Source organism: Sarcophilus harrisii, chromosome X (genome assembly GCF_902635505.1).
Source record: "Sarcophilus harrisii chromosome X, mSarHar1.11, whole genome shotgun sequence".
NCBI lineage: Eukaryota > Metazoa > Chordata > Mammalia > Dasyuromorphia > Dasyuridae > Sarcophilus > Sarcophilus harrisii.
The window spans coordinates 11,820,137-11,846,083 of NC_045432.1; the positions used below are offsets into that span (position 1 = coordinate 11,820,137).

A 25,947-nucleotide genomic window follows, 5' to 3' on the forward strand; every position below is an offset into this window, starting at 1 on the left:
TTCCACGTTAAACACACTCCAGTCTGCCCTATTCCAATATGGCAGCAAAGATCCAACACAAGATGAGATGGAAATTCTGGCAGAAAAAAAAATCACACACACTCTTACAGCTATATACATTCACTTTCCTATACCTCAAGTGCAATTCTTTCATAAAAACTCTTTAACAGATATCAATTAATAACCTTGCTGAGGAGACAGGAAGGCATATCAAGTTCCTTAACCAATTTTTGATTTCCTTGAGAAGAGGAGAGCTCAGGCAGACAAATCCAAAACAGGCTGAGAACCTTAACTCTAAAGGAAAATCTCATGGAAAAGAATGTTGGAAGATCTGGATTTATCTCCTTATAGAAGAGCTTTCTTCCATGTGTCTTTTGACATATATGAATAATCACCTCTTCTCTCACTTTATCCCTGTAGCTGAGAATCAGTATATTCTCTATGTATTCCTATGTATCAGTACTCTTCCATATTCCTTTGCTGTTCATATTGCAGTATACATGTATCTTCACATACATTAAGAAATATCTGTCAGTTCCCCCATAATTTTTCTATTGTCACATACCCATGAGTAGTCTGGGCTCTTGTGGCTCATATATATGATTATCCATGTATTATCTCCATGTGTTTGCATATATGAGTATTTATACAATTTTTTGTATTGCTAGAAGAGTACATCACTCGTGAGTACTCATTCAGATCATATTTATATAGGTACGGGTACCCTTACTTTTTGTCTACATTACTCAAACCGATATCCTCTATGTGTACATGGACAGAAGACGTGGAGAAGCAGTAGAATACTCTCAAGCATAATAGGGCAGATAGAACTCTTAGAGGTGAATATAGCAAGACAATGTAAGCATATATACACATAGATGTATATAAAAAGAGAGAATATTGGTATTCCTACAAATGAATAGAGAGTGAATGTGAGATTATTTATAAGCATAGGAAAAGAATTATTAGGAATGTTTATGAGGACATACTATTTATGACTCTGTTAGGCTAAGATTTCTGATTTGCTCCTAAAGAATGGCTCGCTCCCACAACAAGACCCACCATACCAGGTTATATGAAAATGTTGACAAACAATGAATTATAAAAAAGGAAAACAAGAATTGACAATGCAGTTCTTACAACAAAAGCACTCAATGCATCCTATGACTAATATAACTAGTACAATATCAAGAGATACAGAGACTAGAGGAGGAGAGAAGAAAGAATAGATCGCTGATTCGGGGAAGCACCAACTTGGCAGACCTCTGGCTGGGGAATGCTGGATGACAGCCCTGCAAGTCCTGACCCGGAGGGTCCCAGGCAGAGCATCCTCTCCATGGGTGGTTCCAATTTGGGTATGGATCAACCGTGACTTAAATAGCCCAGGAAGAAAGGTGGCTAAATGCCAGCAATACTGGCTTCACTTTCTTGAGCGAATCCGGAAGGGGCGCCAGTCCTGCCAGAGACTGGCAAGAGTGAAGCTTTACTCCTGGAGTGGCTAGTTCCGGTATATAGATAGTGCATCCTTGGTAGATTTGGCCAAAATCCACCTAGAATGGTGGTGGTTTTTTTTTAAACTATATCTGATCCCAGGGTTATTCAGCAGTTGCAAAACAGGGGTGAATAATAGTTCCCTGTACTGTAATTACCCCATGGACATGGAGGGAAACTGAGGGCCAAGACCTACAGAATCTTACCCTTATATCTATATCTTTCAGACTTATTAGCCAGGCTCTAAGGACCCCAGGAGCTGACAGTGGATATCTGAGGGGTGAGAGCTGCCCGGGGAAGAGCCCAGGCCTCCCCCCATCCCAGGTCTGGGTTCCTGAGCATGAGTGACAAGTAGCTAGAAAACACCGAAACTGAAGATCCCTGAACAGCTACCAAACATAGAGAAAAGATGGAAACTGGCACGAAGCACCCACCTTGAAACCTTCCATTTCAAGCGCATGGATTCCAGGGTAGGTAATGGGTCAGGTCGGGGTGAGGGCACCTCTGGTACTAGAGGCAGGTGCAGAAAGACCCATAGGCTTTATTCTGCCTTTAAGGTTAGATCACAAACAGAATTTCCGGGTTGTGGGCTGCTCTCAGACTATTAGACTAGGAAAGTTTTCTAAGCCCGGTCAGGAGGGATTGGGGAGTGGAGTCTGAATGAACTTTTAGGTCTGAATAGGAAGGAGGGCTGCCAGAGACCTCAGAGCTCCTCTGGTCCAAGCTCCTCCTGTGAGAAAATGGGAAACTGAGGCCAAGAGAAAGGCAAGGACATGTCTAAGATCACACAGCCAGATGGGGCAAACCCAGGCCTGGAGCCCTGATCTCTATCTGTCAGGCTGGCTAGCTTCCATCTTGGCCTCTCCCTACTCTGACAGCCAAGCTTCACGGTCTAAAGCAGGGGTCCTCAAACTAGGGCCCGCGGGCCAGATGCGGCAGCTGAGAACGATTATCCCCTTCACCCAGGGCTATGAAGTTTCTTTATTTAAAAGCCCACAAAACAAAGGTTTTGTTTTTACTATAGTCCGGCCCTCCAACAGTCTGAGGGACAGTGAACTGGCCCCCTAGTTAAAAAGTTTGAGGAGCCCTGGTAAAGGTTCCTGGGAAGTCATTCCCCATAAACTGGTGGACAGGTTCCCCATAGAGCTGGTGGTTCTGGGAGTCTTCAGTTATGACTGTGGAATGAAATAAAAAGTAAACCAAGCCCCGCCCCAAGCTTCTGGCCAGTGTGGAGATAGACTTTAAGCAGAGTGATCCTTGGCAAATCCCATGCCTTCCCTGAATGAGTTTCTTCCATTTGTAACATAAAGAGGATGAGCCTCAGCTGCTTCTCTCAGAGCTCTACTTGAACATTTTCCTGGGGCTTGGAGGTGATAGTCAAAGAAAGGTTTTCTGCCCTGTTTTCTGCCCTCTTCTAGGCAGGGAAAAGAAGTGCCTGGGATGTGCCCAGTGGGTAGTGGTAGCAAGGCCTTGACTAAAGGAATCAAGCGTTGAGAGGCAGGGATAACACGGAACTGCTTGAAAATGAGCTGGGTGCCAGTTGGGCTTTCACTGAGGGGGAGGAAGGTGCAGGTTAACAACAAAGAGGCAGGAATTTTCAGCTGTGCCAAGGGCCCTGCTTGTGCTGCAGAAGAAAGCTCTGGGAATGAGGTGGAAAAGGAAGCCTAAATAACCCCTGGACCAGAGCTCATGTGCCCTTTCCTTGAATTCCTTGAGGTCAGTGGGGCTCTGCCTATCAGGGAAAGGGGGCTTCTCCTCCAACTTGCAGAGATCAGCTTCATGGATAAAACATCAATGAGATTGTCTTCCTGCTGTAAACAGCCTGAAGAAGCCAAAAACAGGAGGCAAATCCAATTGTTTCTCAAAATTGGGCCAGAAATCTAGGAGAGCAATTTCTCCAGAAGGGCCATAAATATTTCCTCAAATGACTCAAAGTGATTTGAACAAATTTTGTAATTCATAGAAATCCAAAGGTATGCACAACTCAGAAAGATGGGGTCTATATTAAACACCCTCTGGTCTGACCTATTCCAACATGATAGTGATGAGAGTAAAACTCTGCTTGATCTGAGTGAGCCCTGTAAAACTATGTAAAATCACCAACAAAATGTCTCCTTTGATCTACAAACCCAAATGGTCTTGCATCCTCTTGGAGCAAGATAAGCTTTCTTGGAGGAAGTCACAACCCCTGGCAAGATTTCACATCCACTTGAGACTTTCCTTAGACTCATACATAAAATGGGTCTTCAGAAAATGACTCTTTGCAGATCAGTTCTTTCTTGAAAATGATATATCCACCAAGAGACTCCCTCTTGGTGTTTCTTTAACAATACAGCTTTTTTGGAGAGACTTACACGAACTGATGCTGAGTGAAACGAGCAGGACCAGGAGATCATTACATACTTCAACAACAATGTTATATGATGACCAGTTCGTACACTATTTCAGAGTCTGATTCTTTTTGTACAGCAAAATAACGGTTTGGTCATGTATACTTATTGTGTATCTAATTTATATATTAATATATTTAACATCTACTGGTCATCCTGCCATCTGGGGGAGGAGGTAGGGGGTAAGAGGTGAAAAATTGGAACAAGAGGTTTGGCAAATGTTAATGCTGTAAAGTTACCCATGCATATAACCTGTAAATAAAAAGCTATTAAATAAAAATTTAAAAAAAAAGAACTAGGGGAAAAAAAAAACAATAAAGCTTTTTACTCGTAGCCTTTTGAGTTTAGCGAAATTCCTTCACCAGAGCCTGCGCCTTGGAGAACTGAACCTCACCCATTCCTGCCTAATCTCTTCTTCAGTACCCTCTAAACTCATCATTTGGTGGCCCTGCCACGAGGTTTTTGTCCACGAGAGTTTTTCCAGTTGAGATAAGCCTACCATACCACCCTTCTATTGTGGGGGACAGCTTGACTTCCCCTGGGGCACACATGTGGAGTTGTCTGGAGCCTTGTACTCATGCAGATTTGTCTGTCCTGGGACACTTGGACAGACAAACTTCTGCCAGGTGACAAATAGCCCTTTTACTGAGGAGAACTTTTGTCACATCTTTCTGTATCTCTATGGGGATGCCTAGAGCAGACAACAGCTATAGAATTGGGAAAGAGGCTTGTGGCAGGATGGGTCGACTTCCTTCCTCCATTCCTAAAGATTCTCCCTTAGGCTGTCTCTTAAAAAATAGGGACAAATTTGGCTTGGGAGACTTAAAATCGAAAAAGCTCATCTATTTTTGCAATACTGTCTGGCCACAATATAGACAACCAGGAGGCATGGCCAATTAATGGCTCAATCAATTCCACCACTATTAAGGAACTGGACTTCTTTGGCAGGAAAGTGGTTCAAGGTTCCCTACGTTCAGGCCTTCATGGGTCTGTCTCAGGATCCTAAATTAAGGTTAAATTGCAGAATGTTGCTAGTTAAGTTTATTGCAAGGAGAACTGGAGATAGACACTGATCCCTGAATGATCCCCTGTTTTCCACTCCTTTAGGGGTGCAAGGAGCATCTGCCCCCGCCGCAGCCCTCAGCAGAACACTCCTAAATATCCTCCAGAGCTGCCCCCTTATCAGAAAGGGGACCTCGGATCCCATGCTAGCCAACTCCCCTCTCCCTCAGAGCCAGACTCTGGGACTACCCCACTGTTTAGTCCTTCTCTAATGAAAAGCGGTGCTTCCTTTTCCTCTTCCCACTCCCTCCCACCTCCTTCTGCCCCCAAGCCTCTATCCTTCTCGTATTCCTCCCCAAGAGCCTGTTTCAGCCATAGCTGCTGCTCAGGACCCCGATTTGGCTAGCTCCTCTAAACTCTGCCCCTTGAATGAAATGGCCAACAGGGGGGGAGGGAGGAGTACGGGAGGGGGAGAACTCTTAGAGTGCAGATGCTCTTCTCCATGTTGGATCTTTCCCAAATTAAGGAGAAACTGGACAGATACTCAGAGGATCCCACTAAGTATATTGAGAAGTTTAAAGCCATTACCCTCCAATACTATCAGTCCTAGGGAGATGTTAATGTCATTACCTCCTCTTGTTGTACCATAAAGGAGAAAAGGAGGCCCTGGGACCTGGCCCAGAAGTTGGGAGATGACATGGCTGCCTCTTCCCCTGATAGATATCAAGTAGCGGCCATAGCCGGGCCCATCTCAGACCCTGGGTGGAACTATCAGGAGGGGAGCAGGGACAGAGAGAAGAGGGATCATTTCCTAACCTGCCTCATTGAGGGCATGAAAAAGGGGGATTAAAAAGCAAGTGAATGACGATAAGCTTACAGATCACCCAAGCAGCTGAGGAAAACCCTGCCCTCTTTCAAGGCCACTTTGTAGAGGCCATTAGGAAATACACTCATCTGGACCCCACTTCTCCAGAGGGGACCACTGTCCTCGGCATGCATTTTATCAACCAGTCTTCCCCAGATATAAGACGGAAGCTACAGAAATTGGCTCTAGGGTCCCAGATTCCCATAACTCAGTTATTGGAAGTCACCTTTCAGGTATTCAATAATAGGGACCGAGAAGAGGATCGAAAGGATCCAGAACAAAGAGCAGGCCCAGATTCTGGCTGCCGCTATTTCCAAGGAGTCTCAGTGTTCCTACTTTAGGTGCAAAAGGCACGGACACTGGGTGAGGAATTGCCCTCTGAAAAGTCGGCCTCCAGGCCCTTGCCCTAGATGCAAACAGAAAGCTCACTGGAAGAGCGACTGCCCAGGGAAGGGGAGGGCCATGGCCCCCAGTCTTGCCCTCTGAGCTTCTCAAGACCTGGACTGACGGGGCCCAGGGTTTGGCCAAGGCCCCCCTCCCTCCATCAGCGATGCCGAGCCCAGGGTGACTTTAGACATAGTAGGTATGCTCATCTCGTTTCTCTTTGATATGGGGCCTCTCTTTCTGTTCTGCCTGAGCATTCAGGTCCCGCTTGCCCCTCCCCCCATAAGGTGATGGGAATTGACGGCAGACACCAGACCTGCTTGGAAACCCTCCCCCTGCCTTGCCTGTTGGGGACCCATTGTTTCCACATTCATTTTTAATTATCGCTACCTGTCCCACCCCATTAATGGGGAAAGACTTGGTGGTGAAGCTGGGAGCCCACTTCTCTCTGCTCAAACCTCCAACTAATCTTTTTGTGCTCCTTTCCAGACCCCCACCCCACATTCCCTATGAAATCTGGGGGAACATAGACGCTTCCATGTGGGACCAGGGCATCCCCAGAAGGGCCACACATGCCACCCCAGCCCTCATTAAGCTCCGGGATCCTAGTGTTTCCTCCTAGGCGGCAGTATCCAATTAAGCAGGAAGACAGGATAGGGCTGCAGCCTTTTTGATTGACAAGTTCCTGAAATTCAAACTCCTGGTTCCCTGCCAGTCTCCCTGTAATACTCCAATTCTTTCTGTCAGGAAGGCGAATGGAGATTAGAGCATGGTGCAGGACCTCAGGGCGATTAATGAAACGGTCATTCCGATCCATCCCAGAGTGCCCAATTCATATATGATTCTCACGCAGATTCCTGAGAATACACAATGGTTTTCCCCCCTAGACCTTAAAGATGCCTTTTTCTGCATACTTTTTGCAGGACTCAAGGTTCCTTTTTGCTTTCGAATGGGCTAAGCCAGGAACGCCCCCACCAGCTAACGTGGACTGTTCTGTCTCAAGGCTTCTGTGACAGTCCCCACCTGTTTGGGCAAGAACTAGCCAAAGATTTAAGGAAACTGGAGCTGCCCAGCAGCAGCCTTATCCAATATGTGGATGCTATTTTGCTCTGCAGCCCGACCGGAGAGGAATCTCTGACAGCAGCCACAAAGACCCTAAACTTTCTAGCCTCAAGAGGCTACAGGGTCTCCCTACCAAAGGCCCACAATGGCCACCAATCTGTCAAATATTGGGGCCACAATCTCACCCCCACCTCTCACTCTCTGAGGAGAGGAAAACAGGCTATTCAGAACCTCCCAGACCTTGCTTCTAAGAAACAGCTAAGAACCTTTCTAGGCATGGCCGGCTTCTGCAGGATCTGGATTCCTAATTTTGGGATTATTACCAAACCCTTCTATGACTCTATGCAAGGTTCCGACAATCTTCCTCTTGAATGGTCAAGGCTTTTAAAATCCTGAAAGCCACACTGATCTCTGCCTCTGCCCTTGGCTGTCCTGACTTACAGAAATCTTTCACCCTGTATGTGAATGAGAGGTATGGGCAGGCTTTGGGGGTCCTCACTTAGCCTCTAGGACCTGATCCCAGGCCCGTGGCTTATTTCTCAAAGAAGCTGGACTCACTTTCCCTAGGATCATCTTCCTGTCTCAGAGCAGTGGCTGCCACAACCCTGTTAATTGAGGAAGCCTCCAAACTGACCTTGGATCAGCCATTATAGGTTTTAACCCCCCACAGAATCCAAAGCATTCTAGAAGCCTAAAGGGCATCAGTGGTTCTCGAGTGGGAGGCTTACTAGGTACCAGACTCTCCTGCTAGATAGCCTTGACCTATCTCTCTGAGTCTGTCACACTTTAAATCCTGCCACTCTTCTCCCTGATGTCTCTCAACCGGGAGAGATTGTCCATAATTGCAAGGACATTATACATTCTGTTTACTCCAGCAAATCTGACTTGAGGGACACCCCCCCCTTGAGAACCCAAATGGGGAGTGGTTCACAGATGGATCTAGCTTTCTTGAGAATGGGGAGAGAAAGGCGGGTTATTCGGTGGTGTCTCCTCATCCCACCCTCGAGGCTAAGCCATTACCTCCCGGGACTTCTGTTCAGAAGGCTGAGCTCACAGCCCTAACCAGAGCTTTAGAACTGGGGAAGGGGATGAGAGTCAACATCTACACTGACTCCAAATATGCTTTTCACATTTTGCATGCTCATGGAGCTATTTGGAAAGAAAGGAGCTTGTTACAGTGAAAAATTCTCCCATTAAACCCACGGGAGAAATTCTGCATCTATTGCAAGCTGTCCATGAACCCAGAGAGGTCTCGGTCATATTCTGTAAAGGGCCAGAAGGGAGATTCACTTCAGGCTAAGGGAAACAGGCTGGCAGATTCAGCTGCTAAAGCTGCTGCCCTCTCACCATTGACGATGGCACCTTTAATTCCCTAGCTGCCTGAGTCCTTTGTTCCTTCCTATAGCTCACAGGAAATAGCTCTAGCAAAGGAAGGGGGGTACAGCCTTTCTCCCTCCGGTTGGTTTCAAACGCCCTCAGACCACCTCTTAATCTCAGAGGCAAGTCAGGGGAAACTGATCTCTGGTCTCCACCAGGCCACACACTTGGGGAGAAATGCTCTCCATTTCCTGGTGAAACGCGTTTTCACAGGCCACAAGCTGGGGGAAACAATCAAACAGGTGTTTCAAGCCTGCCCAATCTGTGCCCAGGTAAATCTTGAGGGAGCTGTGAAGCCCCCACTTCTCCTGAAGCCAGTCCAGAGGAGAGGCATGTATCCTGGTGAGGATTGGCAGCTCGACTTCACGCATATGCCCCCCCCTAGGGGTTTCAAGCTGCTTCTGGTGTTTGTTGACACATTCACTAACTGGATAGAAGCTTTTCTTTCCAGGACTGAGAAGGCTCAGGAAGTGACAAAGTGCTTGCTGAAAGAGATCACACTGCATTTTGGCTTGCCCAGCTCCTTACGCCCCCCCCCCCCAGATAATCAAACTGAGCCCCTTTGAACTCCTTTATGAGAGACCTTTCTTAATCAATGATATCCCTGTGGATTCTGACTTCCATGGAGTCACTCAGTTCCCTACTCAACTCTGGGCATTTCAAAAGGTGCTCTCTGAATATGCAAATGAGCACCTCCCTAGGCCCTTGGCAGCTCAGGCTCAAATCCCATCCCCGGTCAATCCAGGGGATATGGTGTATTTGAAAACCTGGAAGCCCCAGGGATCCCACCCTTTAGGTGTAAAGTGGAAGGCCCATTCAGGGTCATTCTGACCACTCCAACGGCAGTCAAACTGGAAGGGTCCCGCAGCTGGACTTCTATTTCTAGGATTAAAAATGCTGCTTCTATTACCTCTCCTTCAGATACCCCAGAGTACTCCTGTGAGCCCATAGAGGACCTGAAGTTTCTCTTTCCCAAAAATCCTGAGAAGGAAGGGTGACATTGTCTATAATCTTCCTTCCTCCTCATGAGGACTCTACTCCTGATGCTCTCTCTACACCTTTCCTGGTCTTACTCTGTGGGCCCTCGCCATTGGAGTGACAACTTCCTAGTCAGACTAGGGAACTCTGCAGGGAATGGGGGTGTCCAGGATTGTTGGGTGTGCCATCACCATCCCCAGGGTGGCCCACAGATGCAGCCTAATGCATGGTTTGCAAAGGTCCCATTCCCACGTGTCACTATCTCTTCCCTGGATGCCACCTCCTTTGTACTAGCTAACCCCCAAGGGAACTACTCTGACCCTACTATCCCCTGCTTCCTGTCTGGGAAGGATCTCGCATCTACATATCACCACACTATAGAGACAGTGGATGTCACTGTTTTCCATAATGGCCAGGTTTATATCCCTGATGTGGGGACACTGACCTGCACCACCAACACTGTGGGTGCAAGCAAGTAATGATCTCTCTCAGGCCTGCCGCAATTTCACCTTGGCAACTTGCACCAGTTGCACAGGTGGGTCACAGGTCAGGTGCACCTATGATCATGCACCTCCCCAGAGGGTAAGTGTGGGGAACCCATTCTGGGATTATCCTGGCAAGCTCCTTCACAATGCTTCTACAGCTCCTTCCTTAAAGCTCCTCCATAAGCCCCTGAAAACTCATGTTCCGATTGATAGAAAGCTTTGATACTCATCCATGGGGCCGAGCAACCAGGAGACTACTGCAAAATATGACCTCAGAGTACTATCTGTGCACCAAAGGGATATGCTTTCCTCTGCAAAGTAAGTTCCCCATCCCACTCCAGTACAGAAAGTTGCCTGGATGCAAAACATCCATGAGCAGTTTCTCACGCCTCCCCAGTCCTCCCCTGGGTGGAATTCCTGGATATGGTCCCTACTGGCCCCTATACTAACTCCTCTTTTGATTATTATCCTTTTGCTCATATTTGGTCCCTGCATTTTCAGATTGCTTGTGAGATTTGTTTCCTCTTGGCTTCGAGCTGCAAACTTCCAACTTCTCTTGTGACCTGGGAATCATGAGATGACTGATGGGCAACCTCAACATCCACTGGATGCTGCAGCTGCTGTTTTCAGATCTGGTTTCTTTTCTTCAAGCACAACCCCCCGTTAGGGTCAGCTCTACTGCCATTTTTCAGCAAGAAGTAGCTATAGAAGACCTGAGACCTTCGAACCTTTTCCCAAAAGAATTTGTGCTTATTGCTTGAGGGGGGAGATGATGAGAGTAAAATTCTGTTTGATTTGAGACAGCCCTGTAAAGTTATGTAAAATCACCAACAAAATTTCTCCTTTGAGCTACAAACCCAAATGGTTTTGCATCCTCTTGGATCTCAGAGGAAGTCACAACCCCAGCAAGATTTCACATACACTTGAGACTTTCCTTAGACTCATGCATAAAATGGGTCTTCAGAAAATGACTCTTTGCAGATCACTTCTTTCTTGAGAATGATATGCCTGCCAAGAGAATCCCTCTTGGTGTTTCTTTAACAATAAAGCTTTTTACCATAGCCTTTGGGTTTAGTGAAATTCCTTCCCCCGAACCCACTCCTTGGAGAACTGAACCTCACTCATTCCTGCCTAACCTCTTCTTTGGTACCTTCAGGAGAACTGAACCTCACTCATTCCTGCCTAACCTCTTCTTTGGTACCTTCATCCCTCATCAGTAGCAATGATCCAACAAGAGGTGAGATGGATATTCCGAAAGAAACACACAGACACATACACACACACACACACACACACTCCTACAGTTTTGTGTATTCACTCTTCTATACCTCAAGTACAACCATTTTATTAAAAAAATTTAACAGATAATAATTCGTAATTAGTAACCTTGATGAGGATACAAGGGTAGGTATCAAGTCCCTTCACAAATATTTGATTTACTTGAGAAGAGGAGAGTGCAAGCAGATAGGAAAAACAGGCTGAGAACTTTAGCTCCTTAGGAAAATCTCATGGAAAAGAATGTTGGGATCTGGATACATCTTGTCATAGAAGAGCATTCTTATCTTCCACCTGTATTTTGACATGTACGAGTACTTACATCTTCTCTCACTGTATGTCTATAGATGAGAATCCATATGTTCTCTTTATGTATGCCCATGTATCAATACTCTTCCATATTCCTTTGCTGTTATTATAATACTCATATATCTTTGTATATGTTAACCAATATATGTGGGTTCCCCTATATGTTCTTCATAGCCATATATATATATATATATATGTGTGTGTGTGTGTGTGTGTGTGTGTGTGTGTATGCAATGTAGTCTCTTGTGACTCATAGATATGATTATTTATGTATTGTCTCATTATGTTTGCATATATAAGCACTTACTTATATGGTCTTTCTATATTCCTTATAAGAATTACATCACTGGTGAATACTCATTCAGTTGATAATTTTTTCTCTGTCTATTCTGTATACATGGACAGTCTTCATGAAGAGATAATGGTGAGAGAAACAGTAGAATATTTTCAGGAGAGAGAGAATATAGACAGTTCTAAATATCAATAGTTGAATGGGTAAGTATATGACATATACATAATGACCAATGAATGATTACCAACGTTCATGAGGATATAGTATTTATGATTCATATAAATGAATTATAGAAAACATTAATCAGCACATGTACATAGAAAGGAAGAGAAAGAACCCAAATACACAAATATACATATGAATTTATTCTCTGCCCTTTTATCTATGAGTTGTCATATATTATTTATTTATTTACAGAAAGATGAATTTATACTTTCCCACAGAGAGACCCTGCTGTCAAGTATGAATACTCATAGATGAATGAAGAGTATATATATATATATATATATATATATATATATATATATATATTCACTATAGGCATTGTTTGCTCTATTTAGGATTATATATGTATATATACATATATAAATAAAAATATATACATTACCATATATAGGGTAATAAAGAGCGTCACTCTGTACTCATAAAGAGGAATAGAGGGACAATGGAGGATTACTCCCTTCCATGAATATACAGAGGAAATATTTGACCTGATTTGGATAAGAATACTGAAAACCCAGGATTTTGAGGAGTGGGACAAAAGGCTGTCTACACAGACAGCAGGGGCCGCCACGAATCAGTTCTGGTCCCTGGGGTCCATTCCTTCCCTGTCCAGCTCCTGGAGTGACAACAATCAAGGACCCCCACTGGCAGTTTGAGGCACATGTAGGGGGAGGAGGGGAAAAGTGCAGGATAAGGTCTTTGAGTGAAGGAAAAAATGAGCAGGAGAGGGAGTGGGGAGGGAAGAATGAGCCTGAAAGATTTTGGAGGACAGAGGCTGACTGCAAGGAAGGGAGTGAGAGGGATGTCTGGTAGGGCCAGTGAATGGAGGAGTGATGTTTGATATAGAAAGACTCCTGTCTGGTCAAGATGGGCACAGACCACTGGCTCTCAGCAGGGAGTCCACTTGACCATACTCCATCCCCCATGGCTGGTGGCTCCCTGAGGACCCTGGGAGCAGGGAGTGATTGATTATCTGAGAGTCGAGAGAGGCCAGGGGAGGAGCCCAAAGCCCACCTAAGGCTCCTGAGCATGGGAGAAACATGGTCAGAGATCGCAAGCCCCAGACCCCAGTGATCCTGTTTATGGTGGAGAAATGATCCCTAGATGGTCTCTATCAGAGCTTTGCCTTCCAGCCCCCAGGGCTTTGAGATATGACTATCCCTGTGAGATGGGAGGGGGGAAGAGGAAAAAGCTCTGGTTTAGGAGGCAAGTCTAGGAAGAATCATGGACCTCATTTTGGTCTTTAGGTTTAGAATAGGGGCAGAACTGGCTGAATCAGGGCTGACCCAAGAGGAAGTGTTAGGCTAACAGGGGTTTCCCAGCTAAGGGTTGTGGTTGGGGGGAATGAATATGCACTCAGGATATAGGAAAGAGGTCTGATTGGATTGGTAGGTCTGGCTAGGCTGTAGGGCTACAAGAGACCTCAGAGTTCCTCTGGTCCAAGCTCCTCATATGAAAAAAAAAATGGAAACTGTGGACGGGGAAGGCAAGGACATGGCCAAGATCACAGAGGCAGAAAGGGGAAGATTCAAGCCTGGAAGCCCAATTTCTCTTCCTTGCCAGGCTAGCTGGCTTCCATCTTTGTCTCTCCTCTGGAAGCCAAGCTTCATAGTCTAAAGTCCCTGGGAAAGAGCTCCCCAGAAGAAAGTGGGCAGGTTCCTCATAGAGATGTGGTTTCTAGGAGTCTTTAAGTGGGACTGTGCTTAAAAACAAACCAACATCCCCTCCCCAAAATTTGGGCCAGCCTGCACACTTAACACCATACACAAAGATAAGATCAAAATGGGTCCATGATTTAGGCATAAAGAACGAGATTATAAATAAATTAGAGGAACATAGGGTAGTTTATCTTTCAGACTTGTAGAGGAGGAAGGAATTTGTGACCAAAGAAGAATTAGAGATCATTATTGATCACAAAATAGAAAATTTTGATTGTATCAAATTAAAAAGCCTTTGTACAAACAAAACTAGTACAAACAAGATTAGAAGGGAAGCAATAAACTGGGAAAACATTTTTACAGTTAAAGGTTCTGATAAAGGCCTCATTTCCAAAATATATAGAGAATTGACTCTAATTTATAAGAAATCAAGCCATTCTCCGATTGATAAATGGTCAAAGGATATGAACAGACAATTTTCAGATGATGAAATTGAAACTATTTCCACTATATGAAAGTGTTCCAAATCACTAAATGCAAATTAAGACAACTCTGAGATACCACTACACACCTGTCAGATTGGCTAAGATGACAGGAAAAAATAATGATGAATGTTGGAGGGGATGCGGGAAAACAAGGACACTGATGTATTGTTGGTGGAGTTGTGAACGAATCCAACCATTCTGGAGAACAATCTGGAATTGTGCCCAAAAAGTTATCAAACTGTGCATACCCTTTGATCCAGCAGTGTTACTACTGGGCTTATATCCCAAAGAGATCATAAAGAAGGGAAAGGGACCTGCTTATGCCAAAATGTTTGTGGCAGCCCTGTTTGTAGTGGCTAGAAATAGGAAAATGAATGGATGCCCTTCAATTGGAGAATGGTTGGGTAAATTGTGGTATATGAATGTTATGGAATATTATTGTTCTGTAAGAAATGACCAGCAGGATGAATACAAAGAGGCTTGGAGAGACTTACATGAACTGATGCTGAGTGAAATGAGCAGAACCAGGAGATCATTATACACTTCAACAACAATACATCCATATGAGGATGTATTCTGATGGAGTGGATTTCTTCAACAAAGAGAAGATCTGATTCAGTCCCAATTGATCGATGATGGACAGAAGCAGCTACACCCAAAGAAAGAACACTGGGAAATGAGTGTAAACGCTTTGCATTTTTGTTTTTCTTCCCAGGTTATTTTTACCTTCTGAATCCAATTCTTCCTGTGCAACAAGAGAACTGTATAGTTCTGCCCACATATATTGTATCTAGGATATACTATAGCATATTTAACATGTATAAGACTGCCTGCCATCTAGGGGAGGGGGTGGAAGGAGGAAAGGGAAAAGTCAGAACAGAAGTGAGTGCAAGGGATAATGTTGTAAAAAATTAACCAGGCATATATTCTGTCAATAAAAAGTTATAATAATAAAAAAAAATTGGGGCCAGCCTGGGAAACATAATTAGCAGCATGAGCCTGAGAAAATCCCATGCCTTTCCTGAATGAGTTTCTTCCATTTGGAAACAAGGGGGAATGACCCCCAACTCCTTCACTTAGAGCCCTACTTGAACATTTCTCTAGGGCTTGGAGGTGTTCCCCTAGGCAAGGTCCCTGTTTCCTCTCCATAGAGAACTTCCAGTTAGTGAAGGCAAAATTGTGTCTTGCAGATCCCCAATGGCCTAGTGTGGAAAAGCTTTGACCAAGGGAGGCAAGCCTTGCAGAGGCGGGGGTCAAGACCTGTTTGGGATAAGAGGTAAATTGTTGGGCATTTGGGCTCTTAACGATGGCAAGAAAGGTGTAGATTTTCACCAGAACTTAGGGGAAAATGTTCAGCTGGGCAGAGACTTACCAGGGCTGCAGAAGGGGGTTCTGAGAATCAGGATGGGAAAGCATGCCAGAATAAACCCTTGAGTCCTTTTATACTCTGAGCAAGCCAGTGGGGCTCTGTCCACTAAGGAAAAAGGGGAAGGCCTCTAATCTCCAGAGATGAAAAATGGATCTCACCAATGTCTTCAGAAATACCTGATTGACTTGACGGTGGCGACATTGGAGAAAGAGAAAAAGGCTGAGAGCCTTAACTAAATAAGGAAATCTTATGGAAAATGATGATGGAAGATTTGGATATATCTCCTCATAGAAGAGCATTCCTATCATCCATGTATATTTTGACATGTATGAGTACTCACTTCTTCTCTTATTTATCCCTATAGTTATCCTAATATATTCTTTTTATGTATTCCTATGTATCAATACTCTTCCGTACTTCTTTACTATTCATATTTTAGTACTCATGAATCTTTGTATACATAAATCAATATATGTGGTTTTCCTCATAATTTCTCTATATTCACATATACTTGCGCATTCTGGTCTCATGACTATATATATATATATATATATATATATGATTATTCATGTTTTTTCTCTTTATGTTTGCATGTTAGGAGCAATTATACAGTCTTTCTATATGGCTAGAAGAGTATATCACTCATTCAGGTCATATTTGTAGAGGTACAGGTTCCCTTATTATTTGTCAATATTATTTCATAGGACTACTGATATCCTCTGTGTGTACACATGGACTCTTTCTTCATATGTTCTTTAATGAATAGAGAAGAAGTAGAATACTTTCAGGAGAGAACTTTTAGGAATTAATATAGCAAGAGAATATAAGCACATATATAGACATATGTACATGAAAAAGATTACACGAATATTCCTATAGATGAATAAAGTGAAAATGTATGGTACTCATACATATGAATATGTATATATGAACACATAAATATAAATATAAGCAGAGGGCATTTGGATACTTTTGTTTAGGAAAATATAAAGAATATGAAGATGTGAGTACTGATGTGTTGTATTATTCTCTATGCATAAATGTATCTGTTACTTTATTAAGATAGGATTCATATATGAACATGTAGAACATCAATGAATGAAATCTATGAATTTTTATATATGGTTATACAAAGAATAACTGAGTAATCATAAACAGGATTTGAGAGAGAATGTTAGTATACTCACTTATAAGCATATAAAGAAAAATATTTCAATATTCATTGATAAGAATATATAAAGCCAATAAGTTGTTTTAGTGATGGAGGAACAGAAGGTCAGACAGACAGAAAGAGGACATGCAGACTGGGCAGCCTGGTAGGCATAGAAAGCTGCTTGGCTGCTCTGGCCAGTTGCAGCAGCTGGGGGTGGGGGAGTAGAGATAATCAGCAGAGAGAGTTTGGGGGAGGGATGCTGACTGTAGAGAGGGAGTGAATGGGATGCCTGCTGAGGACCAGAGGAGGGAAGGTTGGTCTTGGAGAGAGGGGTCTCCTGCCTTAGGAAGGTGAGCAATGACATCACTGGGCACTGACACTCAGTGTAGGGTACCCAGTGACCTGGCTCAGCTCCCCTAGGTTGATGGCTCCCTATGGACCTGAAGGCTGAGAGTGAATATCTGAGGGGTGAGAAATGCCAGGGGACAGCCCAAAGTCTCTTGTACCCAGGACCAGGTTCCTCAGCATAAGGAGCTAAAAGACACAAACCCCATGATTCCTGTATAGGTGCCAAACATAGGGAAAAGGTGAAACCTGGCACCCAACAGACCTTCAAACCTTCTCTTCCAACTCCATGGGTGGCAGTTCAGGTGTGGGTGGGAGCACCTCTGGCACTGGAGGCAGGTCCAGAAAGATGCATGGGTTTTATTCTGGCTTTAGGGTTAGATCACAAACAGAACTTCCAGGTTGGGGGCTGCTCTCAGACTATTAGACTAGGAGAGTTTTCTAAAGCCCGGTCAGGAGGGATTGGGGAGTGGAGTCTGAATGGACTTTTAGGTCTGAGTAGGAAGGAGGGCTGCCAGAGACCTCAGAGCTCCTCTGGTCCAAGATTCTCCTGTGAGAAAATGGGAAACTGAGGCCAAGATCACACAGATAGGAAGGGGCAGATCCAGGCCTTCAGTCCCGGTGTCTCTAGTCAGCCAGAGACATCTTTGTCTCTTCCTCCTCTGACAGCCAAGTTTCATAGTCTAAAGGTCCCTGGGAAGGTGCTGCCAGTGGAGAGAGGGATGGGGTTGAGGGTTGGGAGACTTCTGCCTCAACAAGGTGAGTGCTTTTATCATTGGTCACTTTTGCCCAGAAGCAAATTTGCAGGTTCCCCATAACACTGGGGGTTCTGGGAATCTTCAGGTAGGACTGTGGGGTGAAAGGAAGAACCAAACAACATCCCCTACCCAACTTTGGGCCAGCCTGGGATACATATTCACCAGCAGGAGCCTGAGAAAATCCAGTGCCTTCCCTGAATGAGTTTCCTCCAATTGTAAATAAGGGGGATGACACCCCCGCCTGAGTCCCTTCATTTTTGAACATTTCCCTGGGGCTTAGAGGTATTAGACTATGCAAGTTTCCTATTTCCTGTCCTCAGAGAACTCTGTCTAGTGCAATAAAAGTTGTGTCTTGTTCATGCCCAACGTGGTAATGGTGGCAAAGTCTTGGCCAAAGAAGAAAAATGAGCAGAAGGAGGGGCGGGGCAAACGAGCTGAAAGTGTGTATGGAAAGGGAAGCTTAATGAAGAGAAAGAAGTGGGGTCAAGTAGAGAGAGAGATGGGGTTGAGGGGTGGGAGACTTCTGCCTCAACAAGGTGAGTGCTTTTATCATCAGTCACTTTTGCTCAGTAGGGGCCTCACTATTTCCAGACTCAGCTCCCCTAAGCTGATGGCTCTCTGAGGAGCCTGAGGACTGGGAGTGGATATGTGAGAGAGATGCCAAAGGAGGAGCCCAAAGTCCACCTGAGGTTCCTGAGCATGGGAGACAAAGGATCAGGAAACATAAACCCCATAGACCAGGACTCCTGTTCATGGTGCGAAAATGGTCCCCAACTTGTTTCCTTCCAGACCTTGGCCTTGCACTGTGCTCTGAGGTCTGAAAGTCCCTGTGAGCTATGGGGGCACTGTAACTCTTCTTCAGGAAGCAGGTACAGGAAGCAGTTCTCCCAGAACAGTGGGTTTTATTCCATTCTTTAGGGCTAGAATAAAGGCAGAACTTGATTAATGTGGGCTGTCTCCAGGGGTTCTCACTTGGAGGGCTGGATGCTAGTTTGCTAACACTGGGGCAGAGGGTTGGATGTGAGGCTAGAGTCTGAATGGATTTGTAGGTTTGAACAGTATTTAGGACTAAAAGAGACCTAGAGTTCATGTGGTCCAGCCTTCTCATTTGAGAGAAAGGGTGACTGAGGCCAAGAGCAGGGCAGGTCCCTAGGAAGGCAGTCCCCATAAACTGGTGAACAGGTTCCCCATAGAGCTGGTGGTTCTGGGAGTCTTCAGTTATGACTGTGGAATGAAATAAAAAGTAAACCAAGCCCCGCCCCAAGCTTCTGGCCAGTCTGGGATAGACTTTAAGCAGTGACCCTTGGCAAATCCCATGCCTTCCCTGAATGAGTTTCTTCCATTTGTAACATAAAGAGGATGAGCCCCAGCTGCTTCTCTCAGAGCTCTACTTGAACATTTTCCTGGGGCTTGGAGGTGATAGTCAAAGAAAGGTTTTCTGCCTTGTTTCTGCCTTCCAGTATGAGTTATTCCAACATGGTGACAATGATTCAACAAGAGGCAGAATGGAAATTCTGACAGACATTATTAATCAGAGAAATGCAAATTAAGACAACTCTGAGATACCACTACCCACACCTGTCAGATTGGCCAGAATGACAGGGAAAGATAATGCAGAATGTTGGAGGGGATGTGGGAAAACAGGGACACTAATACATTGTTGGTGGAATTGTGAACACATCCAGCCATTCTGGAGAGCGATTTGGAACTATGCTCAAAAAGTTATCAAACTGTGCATACCCTTTGATCCAGCAGTGCTACTACTGGGCTTATACCCCAAAGAGATACTAAAGAAGGGAAAGGGACCTGTATGTGCAAGAATGTTTGTGGCACCCTTCTTTGTAGTGGCTAGATGTTGGAAAATGACTGGATGCCCATCAACTGGAGAATGGCTGAGTAAAGTGTGGTATATGAATGTTATGGAATATTTCTGTTCTGTAAGAAATGACCAGCAGGAGGATTTCGGAAAGGCCTGGAGATATTTACATGAACTGATGCTGAGGGAAATGAGCAGGACCAGGAGATCATTATACTTCAATAACAATACTATATGATGATCAATTCTGATGGACGTGGCCCTCTTCAGCAATGAGATCAACCAAATCAGTTCCAATGGAGCAGTAATGAACTGAACCAGCTACGCCCAGGGAAAGAACTCTGGGAGATGACTAAGAACCACTACATAGAATTCCCAATCCCTCTATTTTTGTCCACCTGCATTTTTGATTTCCTTCACAGGCTAATTGTACCTTATTTCAAACTCTGACTTTTTGTACAGCAAAATAACTGTTAGGACATGTATGTTTATATTGCATTTAATTTATACTTTAACATACTTAACATGTATTGGTCAACCTGCCATCGGGGGAAGGGGATGGGGAGGAGGGGAAAAATTGGAACAAAAGGTTTGGCAATTGTCAATGTGGTAAAATTACCCATGTATAAAGAAAGAATAAAAAAAGAAAGAAATCCTGACAGAAAAAAATAAACACACACACACAAAAGATTACTAAACCACATATACTCCTAAAATTATATGTAAAGGGCTGAAACTCTATTAGCATAGGCTTGGAAAATGGCCCTTCCTACTATTCTGTGGTGGTTCCATCTTTTGGTGTATACTGAGAATTGTGGAGGGATTAGGGGGTGGAGTAAGACAAGCCAGAGTCACTTTGGTGGTAGATGAGGAGAAGGAAGGTCGTGGAGATGCTGTGTCCATTTCCTTCACTTTTACCCCTAAAGGCCAAGAATAAAGACCAAGGACTTTTGCTGATCGTGACTCCGGCTGATTCTAAGGTATCCAGGGTGCTAACTTGGTCTTCACAAGTATACACTCATTCTCATGTACTCTGAATATAATCATTTTATTTTAAAATTTATAATAGATATCAATTAGTAATCTTGGTGAGAATATAAGAGAATATATTAGGAGTCCCTTCACAAATATCTAATTTACTTGAGAAGTGGGTATCTCAGGCAGAAAAAGGCAAAAAAGATTGAGAAACTTAGCTCCCAAGGAAAATCTCATGGAAAACATTGTGGAAAATCTGGATACATCTTCTCATAGAAGAGTATTTCTATCTTTCAGGTTTCTTTTGACATGTATGAGTACTCACCTCCTCTCACTGTATAGCTAAGAATCAATATGCTCTATTTATGTATTCCTATGTATCAATATTCTTCCATACTCCTTTGCTGTTCATATTTTAGTACTCATATCTTTGTATGCATTAATCAATATATGTGGGGTTCCCCTATATGTTCTCTACAGTCATATATGAACAATCTGGACTCTTGTTACTCAAATATTAAATTATTTGTGTATTCTTTCTATAAGTTTGCAAAAATGATCACTTATACAGTCTTTCTACATTCATATAAGAGTACATTATTTGTGAGTACTCATTCACTTCCTATTTGTATAGGTACGAATACTGCTATTCTTTGTCTATGCTACCATAGAGGAGTACTGATATCTTCTTGATACAAGAATCTTCATATATTCTTTGACAGGAAGAGAAGCCATAAAAAACTTTTAGGAGAGTACTTTTAGAGGTGAATATAGCAAAAGAATGTAAGTATATATACACATATTTATATGAAAAGAGAGATAAATAGTGTGTGAATGAGTGAGTACCCAAATACATAGGAATTGAGAGAATAATTACCAATGTTTGTGAGGACACTGTATTTGTCATTCATTAAATAAATGTAAAAAAGCATTAATCAATACATGTACATGGGTAGGGAGACAAAAGGTCCAACACAGGGAGGGGATTATGACCTGCTATCCAGGGCCTAACATATGAACATATAAAAATAGATATGAATCTATTCTCTGACTTTTAGGTATGAGTTGGCATACATTATCTATTCATTTGCATGAAGAATTGCTTACTCTTTACCTAAGACCGCAGTCATATATGAGCAATTTATAGATGAATACATATTACACATATATCAAATGGAGGCCTTCTTTGTTCTATTTAGGAATGTATAGTCATATATGTAATATATTCCACCTATGGGATTGTAAAAAATCATTCAGTGCTCATAGAAAGAAGTAGAGAATGAAAAAGTGGAAGATTATTCCCATACAGGTATATACAGAGGAAATCTCTGAGTACTCAAAGATGAAAATACAGAAAGCTCCAGGGTTTTGAGGAGGAGGACAGAGGACCGTTTGCACAGACAGCAGGGGGTCACCGGGCATCAGTCCTGGTCCCTGGGGTACCCTGTCCCTGCCCGGCTCCCAAAGTGACAACAGTCAGGAACCCGAGCTGGAAGCTCATGCCATTTGTAGCCACCGGGGGAGGGGGCGAGGGGAAATGAAAGGAGAAATGAATGGGAGAAGGTCTTTGGGAGAAGGAAAACCGAATGAGCGGGAGTGAGGGAAGGGGAGATGAGCCTAAAAGGCAGTAGGGGGGAGGCTGGATGCAGGGAGAGGAGAGCGTGGAATGTCTAGTGGGGACCAGTGGAGGGCGGGGCGGTGGGGGGGTGTTGGAAGACGTCTGCTTCACCTAGATGGGTGCTGACATCACCGGGCCCTTGCACAGACTCAGTTCTCCTTGCCTGGTGGCTGCCTGAAGACCCCAAAGACTTGGGAGTGGATATCTGAGAAGAGAGAGGAGCCAGAGGACTGACACGAAGCCAAGAAGACTTAGGCTTTGGAGCATGGGAGACAAATGGCCGGGAAACATTAACCCCAATCGGTCCCCAAGTGGAGATGAACCATAAAATGAATATAGAAAATCTATGAATACTCATTACGAATATATACAAAGAACATGCATAATTCTATGAGTATATTTTCTATATTGCTTGTGTTGTCACATATTCTCTATAGATTCACATACACACATTCATTTTCTTTATCTAAGAACTCCAGTATAGCAAATATATATGAATGAAATATGGAATCTTTTATATAATGATTAGAGAGAATAAATGATTACTCAAAACCATTAATACAGAGAGGGAATATACTCATATATTATATTTCTACGAATATACCGAGAAGATGTCAGAGCACTCATGATTTAGAACATACAAAGCCACGTGGTTTCTATTAGTGTAATAGTGGAAGTAGCTGAGGGTAGTTGGGCATCTATTGAGGTCCTTAGGTTCCTTCCTCCCTCCTTCCCATTCTAGTTCTGGGAATGACCGAACGACTGGGGGGGGGGAGAATGATCAACCTGCGGGCAGCTCGGGCCACTAGTTCTCGGGGAGGGGGTGGAGGGAGCTGACCTTTCACCTAGTGTTGATTCGTCAGTGGAGAGAAGAGCAGGATTGGCTGGAGGTGGATTCTTCCCTCACAAAGGTGGGCGTTGATATCACTGGCCGTCAGCTCGCACTTAGGGATCGGTCTCACTCTGACGCTGTTCTGCTGGGCCGGTGGCTAGGTGAGGACCCCCGAGGGCTGGAAGTAGATATCGGAGTGGCAAAGATGCCAATGAAACGGCCCCACTCCCACAGGAGGCTCAAGCGCCCGATCAGGGGCCACAATCGGCCACGAAATACATCACCTGGGAACCCGGGACCTGCGCCAAGGGTAGGAAAATAGTCCTCAATTAACCAGACCTTCGATGTTTGAACCCTTAGGCTCGGAGAGTGCATGGTTGGGTGAGGGATTGGGAGATGGGGCTCCTCTGACCTGAAAGGAAAGACCCGAAAGGTCTTTATTCCAGGCTTTCGGATGGTCAACAGCATAAATCACCGGTGAGGGGCTGCTCCAAGGGCAAGCATTAGATCACCACAATTATCTCATCTGGAGCCAATTGTTCAGTGAGGGAGCCGGGTGGGGGTGGAATCCGAATGGGCTTTGTAGATCTGGATCGGATGGAAGGTTCAGATGTCGCCACCCTCCTCATGTGAGAAAAAGGGAAACTGAAGCCAAGAGGAGGGCTGGGACATGCTCAAGATCACACAGCAGGAAGGGGCAGATCCAGCCCTGGCCTCCTGGTCTCTTGTCTTTCAGGGTGGCTGGCTTCCATCTTGGCCTTGACTTCCATGGAAGCCATTCCCCTCCCCACCCCAAACAGGTTGTCACCTTTACTGAGATTTAAATAAGACAGGTTCCTAATAGAGCTGGGGCTCTGGGAGTTGTTAGTTATGACCCAGAGATTAAAAGGACAGAACAGCTCTGTCCTGGGTTTTGGGATAGTTTGGATCCACAGTTAGTAGGGAGCTAATCCAGTGAGCCAATCCCATGACTTCCCTGCATGTGTTTTTCCATTTGTGAAATAAGGGTCATGATCCCCTAACTGCTTCACTCAGGGCCCCTACTTGAACATTTTCCTGGGCCTTGGAGGTGATAGTTTAGGCAAGGTCCCGGTTCCAGCCCTCAGAGAACTCCTGGTCTACTGGAGGACGAGTGGCCGTTGACAATGTGGCAAAGAGTTGGCCAGAGGAGGAAGGTCTGTGACAGGGATCAGAATGAGGCTTGTTGGAGGTAGACTGTATCCGAGTTGGGCTTTTGAGGATGGAAAAGGTGGAAATTATTGACAGAACAGAAATGGAGTTGTGGGCAGAGCAAAGGGACCAGCTTGGGCTGGGGGAGTCAGAGTGGGGGAAGGGAGCTGGAATCCACCCCCACCAGAGCTCATGGGCCCTTTCCTTTCTCCTTTTCCCCCTCCAACCTCCCTCTCTCTAGGTCTGTCGGATTCTGCCACCCAGAAGGAGAAGGATTCCTCCCCCACCTGTGGAGATCAGCCTCAAGTATGTCACGAAGATCATCTCCCTTCTGCAAACTGTCTGAAGAAGAGGAAAATGAGGCCATAAGCCAAATCAAATTGTCTGTAAAAATGATGCCACAAATATAGGAGAACTTTGTCACCACAATTCTTTCATCAGAAGTCTCAGTGGCTAGACACATAAGCCACTGATCGATTAGTTAAATGACTAACGTTAGTATGCCCATAAAGGAAGACAGAAGGAAGTGTGGCCTATAATAAAAACCATTTCAACTTCAACAATTTCTAGTCTGTTACTAATGATTAAAAAGGAAACGGGCATTGAAAAATGGGCAACACGTATGTAGACACACATCCTGGGTACAATCTCATTTTATATAGAATTTAACTGATACAGAGCATTTTTTCGATCAGGAAACACAATTGTTTGCTTTTTGTTTTCTTTCTCATTTTCCCCTTTTTGATCTGATTTTTCTTCTGCAGCATAATTGTGGAAATATATATATGACGTATGGGGGAGAGGTGGGGGGAAGGAGGGAAAAAATTGTCACAAAAGGTTTTGCAATTGTCAATGCTGAAAAATTACCCATGCATAGATCTTGTAAATAAAAAGCTAGAATAAAAAAAATGTATATGGATGAATTGCGCATGTTTAACATATATTGGATTGCTTTGCATCTAAGGGAGTGGGGGAAGGCAGGGAGAAAAAAATTTGGAACAAAAAATTTTCAGGAGTGAATGAATGTTGAAAATTCTCTATGCTTATATTTTGAAAAGAAAAAGCTTTGAAAAAAACAATGAGGGCACACAAAGGAACCTCTAAAGTACCTAAGGAAACATCTGACTATTTTACTAAGGGGAAGGATCTGGCAGTCAGAGGCAAAAAGAAGTTTAGAATACCACTCTCATTTTAAAATTTCATGTAAAAGCATGTTGGAAGACTGGGGCATGTCTCCTCATAGATAAGTCATTCTGTATTGTCTCTATAGGGATATATGTGAGGATGTATATATTTATATATTTACATTTATGAAAGAGGATGACAAGATACTGAAAGATGAAAGAGACTCGAACAAATTTTGCTGAAATCGGGGTCACTGTTCGGGACATGCCCCAGAGATTTTGGTTCCATTGTTTTTCAGAGTGGATGGAGTTCTACAAACATTGACTTGAGCCTGTACCATTTGGAAGTGTCATTCCAGATGCTGGGGGAAGTATAGAGGGTACAGAAGAAAGTCTCAGACCTTATAGCACTCAGGGTCTACTAGAAGGAAAGCCCTGAGCTCAAATAAGCCCATATTACCCACTGAGTACATTAGAATAATATATATGACTACATTAGAGAACTATAAACG

General features: G+C 44.1%; 1 long non-coding RNA gene across 1 annotated transcript; it reads left to right on the top strand.

Annotated features, from left to right (window-relative positions):
- The first annotated feature begins 23,168 nt into the window (after positions 1-23,168).
- LOC116420271 lies at positions 23,169-24,767 on the top strand. The gene is made up of 2 exons (XR_004230571.1): positions 23,169-23,451; positions 24,553-24,767. It is a non-coding gene; the product is annotated as an uncharacterized LOC116420271 (long non-coding RNA).
- Positions 24,768-25,947: the final 1,180 nt, after the last annotated feature.